The sequence below is a fragment of the Hypanus sabinus genome, chromosome 13, assembly GCF_030144855.1.
Source record: "Hypanus sabinus isolate sHypSab1 chromosome 13, sHypSab1.hap1, whole genome shotgun sequence".
Taxonomy (NCBI): domain Eukaryota; kingdom Metazoa; phylum Chordata; class Chondrichthyes; order Myliobatiformes; family Dasyatidae; genus Hypanus; species Hypanus sabinus.
The window spans coordinates 86,965,006-86,978,234 of NC_082718.1; the positions used below are offsets into that span (position 1 = coordinate 86,965,006).

The window sequence follows — 13,229 nt, forward strand, 5'->3', positions numbered from 1 at the left end:
TGCCAGGAGATGACTCAAAAGGCTGTATAATGTATACATATTTTGGTAATAAATATACTTAGAACTTTGACCGGAAGACCACAATCTGTGTGGATTGTTAATAAAGTCTCCACCTCACTGACAATTAACGCTGGTGCTCCTCAGGGGATGTGTGCTCTACGCTCTCTACACCCATGACTCTGTGGCTAGGTATAGCTCAAGCAGCATCCATAAAGACTGTAAAATCATAAGGCATAGGAGCAGAATTAGGCCACCTGGCCCTTCAAGTCTGCTCTGCCATTCAATCACGGCTGATCCCTATCTCCTCCTCAAACCCAGTTCCTGGCCTTCTCCCCGTAACATCTGATGCCATGTCCAATCAAGACCCTACCAACCTCTGCCTTAATGACCTGGTCTCCACAGCTGCATGTGTAACAAATTCCACAAATTCACCACCCTTTTTTGCTGATGATACAACCATTGTTGGCAGAATTTCAGATGGTGATGAAAGGGGGGGTGGGGGGAGTACAGGAGTGAGTTACCTGAGTGGTGTCACAGCAACAACCTCACACTCAACATCAGCAAAACCAGAGAGCTGATTGTGGACTTCAGGAAGGGTAAGACAAAGGAACATGAACAAATCATCATAGAGAGATTAGAGCTGAAGAAAGTGAGAAATTCCATGTTCCTGGCTATTAATATCTCTGAGGACCTAACCTGGATGTAACATTGATGCAGCTATGAAGAAGGCAAGACAGCAGCTATATATCATTAGGAGTTCGAGATTTGGTTCGTCAACTAAAACATTTGTAAAACTTCTACAAATGTACTGTGGAGAGCATTCTGACAGGCTGCATCAGCTTCTGGCATGGGAGGTGGGTCTATGGTGCAAGATCAAAATAAGTTGCAGAAGCTTTTAAAATTAAACAGATTCATCATGGGTACCCGCCTCCGTAATATCCAAGGAGCGGTGCCTTAGGAAGGCAGCGTCCATCATTAAGGATCCCCACCGCCCAGGACATGCCCCCTTCATATTGTTACCATTGGGAAGGAGGTACAGGAGCCCGAAAGCACACACTCAGTGATCCAGAGACAATTTCTTCCCTTCTGCCATGCGATTTCTAAATGGACATTGAATCCATAAACACTAACTGACTACTTTTTTATTTCTGTTATTTTGCACTATTTATTTTAACTTAACTATTTAATAGTCATGCATATACTAACTGTAATTCAGTTCTCTTCTCTATATTTACTTATTTAATTGTACTGTGCTGTAAAGTTAACAAATGTCACCACATACGCTGGTGATATTAAACCTGATTCTGACCCCGGTTTGGGAACCCTACAATGGACACTAAAACTCACTAAAACATCGAGAGTACAACAGTTTAGCCAACAAGGCTGAGATTGGGAAGCTTTTAAAAACTGATTTGGAAAATTCACATTAATGGTGGGGAGGTGGTACATCAATACTGACACTGCCTCACACACCTGGGACTTGGGTTCAGTTCTGACCTGCAATAATGTCTGTTTGCATGGTCTCTGTTACCACCTGGGTCACAGTTAGGAGGGTCTGGTTTCCTCCCACACCCCACAGATATGTAGGTTGCTATTTGTGAGTGAATCACCTCTCATGTGGTTAACAAGAAAATCAACACAACAGAAGATGCTGGAGGAGCTCAGCAGGTCAGGTAGCATCTATGGAGACGAACGAAGAGTCGATGTTTCAGGCCAAAACCTTCATTAGGGTTCTCTATTCCTCTCCATGAATACTACCTGACCTGCTGCGTTCCTTCAGCATTTTATGTGTTACTCTGAATGACCAGCATCTGCCAAATCTCGTGCTTAAAATCACTTGTGGTGGCACAGTAGCGCAGTGGTCAGCACAAAACTTTACAACACTAGTGGCATGGGTTCAATTCCCACCGCTGCCTGTAAGGAGTTTGTGTGTTCTCCCTGCGATCGCACTTGTTTCCAGTTTCGTTCCATAGTCCAAAGACATACTGGTCTGTAGGTCACTGTAAATTGTCCTGCAATCAGGGAAGGATTAAATCACGGGATTGCTGGGCGGCGTGGGTCAAAGGGATGGAAGGCCCTATTCTGTGTTGTATTTCAATAAATAAATGAAATTAAAAGGGACGTTGACAGGCATGCAGGAGCAAAACACACAAAATGTTGGAGGAACTCAGCAGCTCAGGCAGCATCTACGGAAACGAATAAACAGTCGATGTTTTGGGCCGAGACCCTTCATCGGTATGGGCCTGATGGGAGTTAGCATGCACCTGGTGGGCAAAATGGCTTCCTCTTGTGATACAGAGAATAAGGGAGGGAAGGTGCAGATCATGTAACTTGATATTTTACAACTTTCATATGTGAACGGTTGGAATCACAGGTTGTAATTCCATACACATCATGATATAATTTTTTCATACTACCAGCTGCCAACTGGAAAAGGCTCTCTGAGGCATAAATTCAAGCAGTGGAAACATTTCAGAGAGGGCCACTGTTAACGTTCCTCAGAGACAAGAGACTGCATACCACATTACTCTACCACTTCCGTCGAGATCTGACTGGGCATAAAATTAAAATCCTATTCTGAGCATAGCCTACCTAGATGCCAGGTGTGACTATTTTTGCGTGATATTTTACCTGGCCCAAACCCAAATACATCATCAGATCCTGTCAGGCTCAGGTTGGGTTATCAGGCTCCAACTTGGAGAGAAAAAAATTGGAAGACATTTATCATCTTTGAAAGGAGAGATTAGTGTGATGGACTAAACACAAGGCGATTATTCAAGATGGAATTGTTTAAATGTGTAAGATGTGAAAAACGGCCATTTAAAAAATACATATTTTCACCCTTCACTCTTAATTGCAGGCTTCCCTTAAAGCTTAGGAGGACGATGGCGCCTAACGGCGACTCCTTTGCTTGCATCTTCGGAAACAGCTCTAGTTCTATTTTTGATATCTCTTTTTTTCCCCCTTTCAGGGTTCTTCTGAAGACCCTGACCTGCAGTTACGTGCTGACTTCTGTTCTTTGCGGAAATGAGACCCACTCTCAGGGTCGCTTTTCGATATGCCTGGAAGAGAAGCATGCCTTCAGGGTGCTAGACTTCCGTGGCTCTGGAGGTGGGCGGATTCAAAGCCGGCGCCTCCGCCTGGGAGACGGAAGATCGGAAGCGGCGAGCTGGCTGTGTGCCCAGAGACCCGAGCTCCTTGGGCACAGAGCTCTGGAAAAGTGATGCACCATAAATCAGCAAGCTGCTTTGTATATGCCTCCCCTCTCACTGTGCAATGGGGACACCTCTTTTTCCCTTATTAGGGAGAAGAGAGAGCCTGTGGAATGTTGAATACCAGGTGAATGGGTAGTCTTTGGAGTTCTGCAAGTCTGTGCCTTTATTGATGCTTTGCTGCATACCTGAGTGCTTGGCGGCGGAGGGTGGGGGGCTGATGCTTTTTTGCTGTTGGGAGTTTATTGCCTTGTTTCTGCTTGTGCATGGGAGGGGGGAGTTGGGGGAGCAAAGAATTAACTGTCATTCGTTCTTTGGGGCACTCCTCTGTTTTGCGGGCGTTTGTGAAGAAAAAGAATTTCAGAATGTATATTGCATACGTTTCTCTGACATTAAATGTACCGATTGAATCTATTAGTCACATGCAATGCAGTTAAACATATTGTCCAGTTTACATGCAGTGATGTCCCATAAACAGCACTTAGGGGAAAGAAGGGGCATCTTAACAGGAGCACATCTTACAACACGGCACATTACAACCCCAGGACTGAAGTGAATAATTTCAGATAACCAGCCTTTCCAGTCTATAGAGGAGCTGATCAATTCTGTTGAAAGATTGTTAGATTTGACTGTTTCTTCACAGGAGGACCCCAAACTTCCCAAGACTTCCAAAATTCTCCATTTTACTTTCAGGTTGCTCGCATCTGCAGTATTTTGTACCTCCAGTATGTATTTTGTAGCTTTTAGCAATTCCTCTAGTCCTTCTGCTTTACTCTTCCCTTCTCCTATTGGCATCTGTTTACTTATATTCACGTGTTCCCTCAGATGTATAGCTTCTGATCAACAAGATTTCATTACCCTCTGCCATGAACCCTTCAGACCAGCGTGGGGCATAGCACAGCATCGGGCCTTGGAAATCCAACACACCTGAACATCATTGATTTGGTTTAACCGCAACTCGTTATGTGACTGGTTTAGTCATTAAACTTTGCTTGCGCCACTTGTTTTTTTTTTGAATACGGGTTCCTCGCGCATCCTGTTTTTAGTTTATTGAGTTTTGATTTTGATTTGCATGGGTTCCTGTGCTACTTGCACTCTAAGTTCGTCACGACTAGCATTCATCGCTGAGTCACGAACTTGGGTTCCGAGTGAACTAACGTCCTGTGTACTCCAGCCCTCTTGAGTAAGTTTGCTCAGAGTTATTTGTAATCCTTTGTTATGTTCTTCAATTAAATCCTCATCGTTACTTCCTACCTTTGAGTCTCAATTTTACTCTGCATCTGGGTTCATTTGTCTTGCTACACTCTCGGGTGGGAGATCATTGACTTGGAATATTAACTCTTTCCACAGATGCTGCATGGCCTGTTGAGTATCACCCAGAACGTGCCCTTTTCTCATTGCTACCATCAGGGAGGATGTACAAGAGCCTGAAGACACACATCCAACATTTTAGGAACAGTTTCTTCCCCTCCTCCAACAGATTTCTGAATGGACAATGAACCTGCAAACACTTCCTCAATTATTTTTCCTCTCTTTCTGAAGTGCTTATTAAATTACAGATACAGTGTGGAGTAGACCCTTCTCGCCCGGCAATCCCCCGATTTAATCCTAGCTTAATCACAGGATACTTTACAATGGCCAATTAATCTACGGGTAAGTGTTTGCACTGTAGGAGGAAACTGGAGCAACCTGAGGAAACTCACGCGGTTATGGGAGGACATACAAACTCCTTACAGGCAGTGGCGGGAATTGAACCTGGGTAGCCTGTACTGTAAAGCATTATGCTAACTATTACACGACCATGCCACCCTTATTTAATTTAATTAAAAAATATATTTTCTATTTTAATTCATAGTTTTTTAAATTACGTATTGCAATGCACTGCAGCTGCAAAAAGACAAATTTAATGAGATACTCACGTTAAATTAAATCCCATTCTGATATTTCTGGCACTTTTTCTTATTATTTATTGTCCACCCTCTGCTAGTACCACCAATGGTTGTGTCACTCTGTCTCTCTTGGCCTCTACCTATTACTCCCTTTCTCTGCAAAGTCAAACACATTGATGTCTAAGTTTTCTCATTAGATCTATTGTTTCTCTCTCCATAGGTGCTGCCTGCCCTGCTGAGTATTTCAAGCACTTTCTGATCTTTTAGCAGTTACAGAAAAAATTATTCTTTACTGCTGCAGGAATGTGGAAAGGAACCAGCATGTCTCCTTCTAAAGTTGCTGTTTCATTATCAGACAACTTCGGAGAGAACTTCACGCAACAAAGCAGTGGAATTAAAATCATATCACACATATCAAATTATACCAACAATTAAATAGTCATGCAATCAGATTAACTCATGGTATTCCTCACATCAACATAAACAGTACATTCCACAATTCAGTGGGTTGTCTTTATATTTAGATAACTCCCAGAACATTGAGCAAAATCATTGTTTCAATTGCACTTTAAAAGTGTAAAATTGTAGATTTGGACTCTAATTCAGGTCTATGATGTGTTTCTAGATCTGGCTGCAAGATTTTGTTACTATTTTTGGGCGATTTATGAATCGGGGCAGCTGACAGACCATGAACACTGAGCTGAATGAACTGAAATAGCCCTTCTGATTTTACATTTTGTACTCTGCATTTTCTTGTTTTTTTTGTTGCCACTTGCATGATTTTTTGCGGGTGGGGGAGGGGGTTTTGATGCTCGGTGGTTTTCTTTGAAGGGGTTGGCTCGTTGTTTCGTGGCTGTCCGTGGGGAAGGCGAATCTCAGGGTTGCACACTTTTATAATAAATGTACTTTGAATCTTGAATTTGTCCATAGGAGCTGATCTTCCCATCAGTCCTGCTCCTCAAAAATCGATACCAGAGTTCAGGTCTACGGCGGGGAAAAATAATTCAATCTTGCGTCAAAACCCAGCATGAACAGGTTTCAGAAAAAAACTACAGAACAAAGGAAAGGACGTTGTGCACAGCAGGAACATCTTGATTCCTTGCTGACTAAGGTTAGACCCCGACACAACTGATTGACTGTCAAAGGCAAGGGCAGCCTACGAATCAGGAGGCAGGATTTGATTGGTGGGTGATGAGCTCAGTGGTGGAAGCATTTGCTATTCTTGTGAACGAGCGGAGCTGAGGAAACCAACAGGAAGGAAAGGCACATTTGGAAAAATGAGGCAAGATGGTTGGCTGCTTAAAGTCAACAGGATTCAAATGACGGTATATAGTTTGAAGCCCCGTTGAGTCTCCGTTGTAACTTGTCTACATTTTGCTAGCAAAGTTTACTTCCCACTGCAAACACAGTTTACAAAATAATCTCTGCCTGATGAGTGTCTTCAAATGAGTGCTGGGTTAGAAGTAAATCATACTACATAATTTTATTAACTGGCAAATTAAATCTAATTCACAGTGCTTAGAAACTGCTTTTAAGAACAGTCCTGGAGGTGAAAGATCTCTGCAACACCCCCCCCCCCCCCCAACATACACACACAGCGACTTGACCTCTTTGTTTACAATGGAAAAGCAATCAATCATTGGTATTGTGAATCAGTGGGCAGGGCAGGAACTGACAAAAACCGAAAGAGGAGTTGCAATAATGCCATCAAAAGAGGCACCCTTCCCTCTCTGCTGCCTGATGCTCTCAGCTCGGAGGTCAGCAATAAATTGCTACAAGGATCTAAACAGAACTTCAAGTCATATAAACTATTTGTTTTAAACTTGTACACATGGTGGTTTCCATCCTAAATAACCCAATTTGAATGAGTAAATTCAGGGCTAAATAAAATCCTCTACAACACACTCAAAAGAGGGTTTATACAAAGTCATAAATTTATGCCTAGTTCAAAGCCACAGTACAATTTTTTCTCCTAATATTTGAAGTAGGAAGGATTTTGTATGCTTAACATTTGGGAGATGGCCCATAGGCAATTAATCAGGAGCCAAGGAAGATATATAGGATCTCTGACGAAACTAGACTTCCAGGAGCCATGTGATGTACACTGATGATTTTAGTACTTACCTCATCCTTATTTAGAATAAAGAATGACACTAAATTATAAAGGAAAGCATGAGAGAAAAGCAAGATTTCCACAGCTGTCCTGCACTTTCCAAGAGTTGTTTGCCTTGGCCTTAGAACTAATCACCTCAGAAAAGGGACAATGAATCAATTAATTGATCAAAGCTGATTACTTCCACTACTACTACAAAGGCAGGTCCTGATACTACTTCAATTTTTTTAAAACTAAATTGGCGCATTTTCTTATCTCAAACATGAGAAAGACTGCAGATGCTGGAAATCCAAAGCAACTCTCTCTCAAACGCATACACACACACACACACACACACACACACACACACACACACACACACACACACACACACACACACACACACACACACACACAAAATGCTGGAGGAACTCAACAGATCAAGCACACTTAGGGAAAAGGGAAATGAATGAGCAGTCGATGTTTCAGACCGAGACCCTTCTTCAGGGCTGAAAGGGAAGGGGAAGGACACCTGAATAAAAAAGGTGAGGGAGGGGATGGAGGCCAGCTGGAAGGTGATAATTGATGCCAGGTGGGTGGGAAAGGTAAAGGGCCAGAGAGGAAGGAATATAATAGGAGAGGAGAGTGAACCATAGGAGAATGGGAAGGAGGAGGAGACCCAGGAGGAAATAATAGATGGGCGAGAAGAGGTAGGAAGCCAGAAAGGAGAACAGAAGAAGTGGGGAGGAGGGAGGGATTTATTTTAACTGTAAGAAGAAATCGTTATTCATGCCATCAATTCACCCAAGTGGCACATGGAGTGCCATGGGAGGGGTGTGGGACAGGTGGCAGTGAAGGAATGCTAAGGGCGAGGGGGGTAGCACGGGTGCAGACACACCCAGCGCTAAGACCCCAGGCCAGGTAATTTTACTCCAAACAATTGGTTTATTAATTATTACAGAATGTCTCTTTGGTGTTTCCCACTGCCTTCCCTTTTCTCAACCATGAATCCCATATCCCTGCCTCCTTCCCACTTTCAGTCCACAACAGAGACCCATGTCAGAATCAGGTTTATCACCACTCACATATGTAATGAAATTTGTTTTTTATGTGGCAGCAGAGTACAGTGCAATACATAAAATTACCAAGTATTACGCAAAAGTCTCTCTCTCTCTCTTGCATAGTACTGTAAATTATTTTTCTTTCTTATTTGAATGACTATATTATTTCAAACATGTGATTAAAATTGTGAATAAGTATATGCCCAGACAAAAAAATTCAGCCCATGATTTCCTCAAATTGTTTTTAACAGTAAAGCCACATCAGCTATTTATCTCCACGAACAAACAGTCTCACAGTTCCTGTGTTATTTTACACATTTCACATAAACTCCAGTAGTTACAATTACTGGTGCATTCATTATGTGCTGTGTAGTATGACATAGACAGCCATATCCTATCCATGATAATGATTATTCTTGGCAAAATTTTCCACAATGGTTTGCCATTGTCTTCTCCTGGGCAGTGTCTTTACAAGATGGGAGACCCCAGCCATTATCAATACTCTTCAGAGATTGTCAGCCTGGCCTCAGTGGTCATAAGGAGCTGGTGGTGGTGGACCTGAGCAGGGCTCAGGCACCGGTGACCCCTGTTTCCATCCAAGGGGTCAGTGTGGACACAGTGGAGGATTACAAATACCTGGGAATACAAATTGACAATAAACTGGACTGGTCAAAGAACACTGAGGCTGTCTACAAGAAGGGTCAGAGCCCTCTCTATTTCCTGAGGGGACTGAGGTCCTTTAACATCTGCCGGACGATGCTGAGGATGTTCTACAAGTCTGTGGTGGCCAGTGCAATCATGTTTGCTGTTGTGTGCTGGGGAAGCAGGCTGAGGGTAGCAGACACCAACAGAATCAACAAACTCATTCGTAAGGCCAGTGATGCTGTGGGGGTGGAACTGGACTCTCTGACGGCGGTGTTTGAAAAGAGAATGCTGTCCAAGTTGCATGCCATCTTGGACAATGACTCCCATCCACTCCATAATGTACTGGTTAGGTACAGGAGTACATTCAGCCAGAGGCTCATTCCACCGAGATGCAACACTGAGCATCATAGGAAGTCATTCCTGCCTGTGGTCATCAAACTTCACAACTCCTCCCTCGGAGTGTCAGACACCCTGAGCCAATCGGCTGGTCCTGGACCTTATTTCCACTTGGTATGATTAACTTACTATTATTTAATTATTTATGGTTTTATATTGCTACATGTCTTCACTATTCTTGGTTGGTGCGGCTGTAACAAAACCCAATTTCCCTCGGGATCAATAAAGTATGTCTGTCTGTCTGTCTAACGAGGACTTGTGATGTGCACCAGCTGCTCGTACGACCATCCACCATCTGCTTCCGTGGTTTCACATGATCCTGACTGAGGTGGGGGGGGGTGGCTAAGCAGGGGCTACAGCTTGCCCAAATGTGACCTGCAGGCCAGTGGAGGGAAGGAGCACCTTACACCTCCTTTGGTGGAGACCTGCTTCCACCCCACCACATGTTACACCAGGTTTCTCAAAAAGCTGTTGTTTTAATGACAAGAATGATCTTTACTGCTAATTTTCACAGAAAGGTCACAGCTTTTGTGTTTAACCTGGCTTCCAAGGAATTAGGATCTTCCAGCATAGTTGGGGGCAGTTGATTGCTGGAGGTCACTCGGTTAGATTTAAAAGCCACTCTGCCAGCATTCATGAAATTTATATCACCAAATTGCCAGAGTGATAAACCACTAGGAATTATGGAATATACCTGCACATTTCTGATCTAATGTATCAGTCTGAAAGCAGGAGAGGGTTATTCAGACGGTGAATGAATGCCTTGGATATGAGTTTCTGAACCATATAAAAGAGTCAAAGCAGTAACATGCCCCATCACGGAACCGTTCTCACAACCAATGGACTCATTTTCAAAGACACCTCCTCTAATGTTCTGGATATTTATTGCTTACTTACTTAATATTATTTTTTTTTACTTTTTTATTTGCATAGTTTGTTGTCTTTTACACATTAGCCATTTGTCCATCCTGTTGGATGTGGCCTTTCATTGACTCTATTGCGTGGCTTGGACTTACTGTTTATGCCCACAAGAAAATGAATCTTAGGGTTGCGTATGGTGACATATATAAATTTGGATAATAATTTGACTTTGAAGTTTGAACTTTGCTTTAACAGGATTACACTGTCGGATTTATTGCTGCAGATAAATGTGTGTGACTAACAGAAAGCCCTTACAGTGCTTTTGTTACAGGACATAAAACTGGGCTAAAAGTCAACTACTCCACCGCAGAATTAAATAAGAAATTTTTTGCTGATGACCAATAGAAATTCTGTTTAGAGAAATTTCTGAGCTTGCACTAATCTTACCCTAAAAAATTCTTTAATTCCTCTCTTCATTCCTGCTAACACTATCCAGATTCTAGCATTCACCTACATATAGGGTAGGGGCATTTACAATAGCCAATTAAGCAACTGATCTGCATGCCTTTGGCAAACCAGAGTACCTGAAGGAATCCCAGGCAATTACAAGGACAATGAGAAGACTCCATTCAAACAGCATGAGAAATAAGAGCAGCGATGGGGGTCACTGAGCTGTAATGCAATCATGTTACGAGCTGTGTCACTGCATTTTGAATTTTGGATCACGCATTAGCGGGCATATGTGGTACATGTGAGCATATAAATATATGAACCACATTTCATTTGGGGTGGACTATTTCCAAGCAACAGACCGGGATTTCCTTACAGAGATTCTCTTTAACTCAGGCAACTGCAGAGACAGCTGCATTATTAAAACCTTTCTCTATATTTCAGAATATTCCAAGTGAATAGCCCCGGCTTCAGAGGTGCATCACTCAGGGGTTGATATCAAATAGAGTAATGAGTCATAGTAAAGAACAGAAGCCCATCTTGTCCATGCTGAACCATTTAAATTACATACTCCCATCGACCTGCACTGCAACCATAGCCCTCCATATTGTATCATCATCATGCGCCACATCATATGACATAATCATTATGTGCCATGTCACAAGGGTGATCATGGTCTGATGCACCATCAATAACTCTCTCTGAGACGTAAAGGCGAGATATTCGCTTTTATTTACTGGAAGAAGGAACAAGCAGTGGTTGACCACCATACTACATCCTGGAGACTGAGAGGCCGGGCTCAGGCCTCAATCGCCTTTATACCGGGGTCAGTGGGAGGAACCACAGGAGCAGTCAGCGGGGGGCGTGTCCAGATGTAGTTCGCCACATGGTCCCATGACCATGGCAAATTTTCTTGGCAAGTTTTTCTGCGGAAGTGGCTTGCCATTGCTGCCTTCTGAGCAGTTTCCTTACAGGACGGGTGACCCCAGCAATGATCACCGCTTTTCAGAGATTGTCTGCCTGGTCGCATAACCAGGGCTTGTGATATGCACCAGTTGCTCATATGACCATCTGCTCCCATGGCTTTACATGACCCTGATTGGGGTGGGGGTGGGGGTGGGGCCTAAGCAGGTGCCACACCTTGCCCAAGGGTGATCCACAGGTTAGCAGAGGGTAGGAGCGCCTTACACCTCTTTTGGTGGAGACATATCTCCACCCCACTGCCCATAGTAGCTATGTAAAAAATGCACAATACAAAGTATCTGACCAAGTTTCTGAACCGTGAAAGTCAACCTGTAAATGATAGTAGTGGGCATCAGCTTCATAAAAAAATTTACCCTTTCATTGGTCTGAGTGTCTGGATTGAAAATCACTCATTTTCCCTCAAAATATTCACAAAATGTATAGGTTTTAAAAGCCATCACAGTGTTTTATAACACTCCATCGATGGAACTGAAAGATATGCAGATTATCCACAAACTACATTGTAGATCTGAAATAATTCTTGGTACATTAAAGCAATATGCAAGCAAAGGTCAAATGGAAAAGAACCAACATCTTCTCTCCTGGAGCTGTATCCTGACCTTATCTAAATTCTCCAACCCATGCGGCATTGGTTCTGCCATATCCTTATCCCCAAATTCTTTGGATTATTTTACTTCCCCAAGCAATTGGACGTACACATTCAACAATGTTTTGCTTGAAGTGCCTGTACTTCCATTCTGACCTTTGCACTCTATAATTGACCTAGTATAGGCTTGGCAGGATACAATTTCTGATTTGTAAATGCTGGAAAAAAAAAGTTAATTTTACCTTGCAGTCAGACACAAATAAAAAAACAAATCCTCGTCATCACTAGTTAGAATTCAGTCAAAAATCAGTAACCAGGCAGGTTTTTAAAAGTGCAGCCAACATTCCAAGGAAGCAGGACTTTACATTTTTCAACTTTTGCCCTTACAAATGCAAAATAAATAAATACACACAAAGATATGTTATCAACTTATGCATATTTATTTTCTATTATCATCTGTCAAAGCCTATACTTTTATTGTTAACACCAGAAAGTCTGCAGATGCTGAAAATCCAAAGCAACACACATAAAATGATGGAGGAACTCAGCAGGTCAGGCAGCATCTATGGAAATGATGAAGCAGTGGATGTTTTCTGGCTGATACCCTCCTCCTGGACTGGAAAGGAAGGGGGAAGACACCAGGATAAAAAGGCGAGGGGGAGGGGAAGAAGGGTAGCTAGAACTCAATTGGTGATGCTAACTGGGTGGGAAAGGTCAAAGGCTGGAGAAGAAAGAACCTGATAGGAGACGAGAGTGGAGCGTAGGAGGAGGAGACCCAGGGAGAAGTGATAGGCAGGTGAGAAGAGGTAAAAGGCCGAAGTGGGAAACTGAAGATGAAGGAAAGGAGAGGGGAAAAATTTTATTGGAATGAGAAATCGATATTCATGCAATCTAGTTGGAGGCTAATGTTAAGCTTTGATAAAATTCTGTGGCCCCCAAAACACCTAATTTTCTGCAAAATTAAAATTGAAATAATTGCCTAAAAATAAATGCTTAAAATAAATCGCCTAAAAATATTACAATGAATAATATTTGAATTCTGCTGAAAGGAGT

The 13,229-nt window shown here is 42.6% G+C and overlaps 1 protein-coding gene across 5 annotated transcripts in view; it reads right to left on the reverse strand.

Moving 5' to 3' along the window:
* The window catches only part of emid1 (EMI domain containing 1), a 466,983-nt gene that overhangs the window by 230,673 nt on the left and 223,081 nt on the right, over positions 1–13,229 (reverse strand). The window lies entirely within an intron of this gene.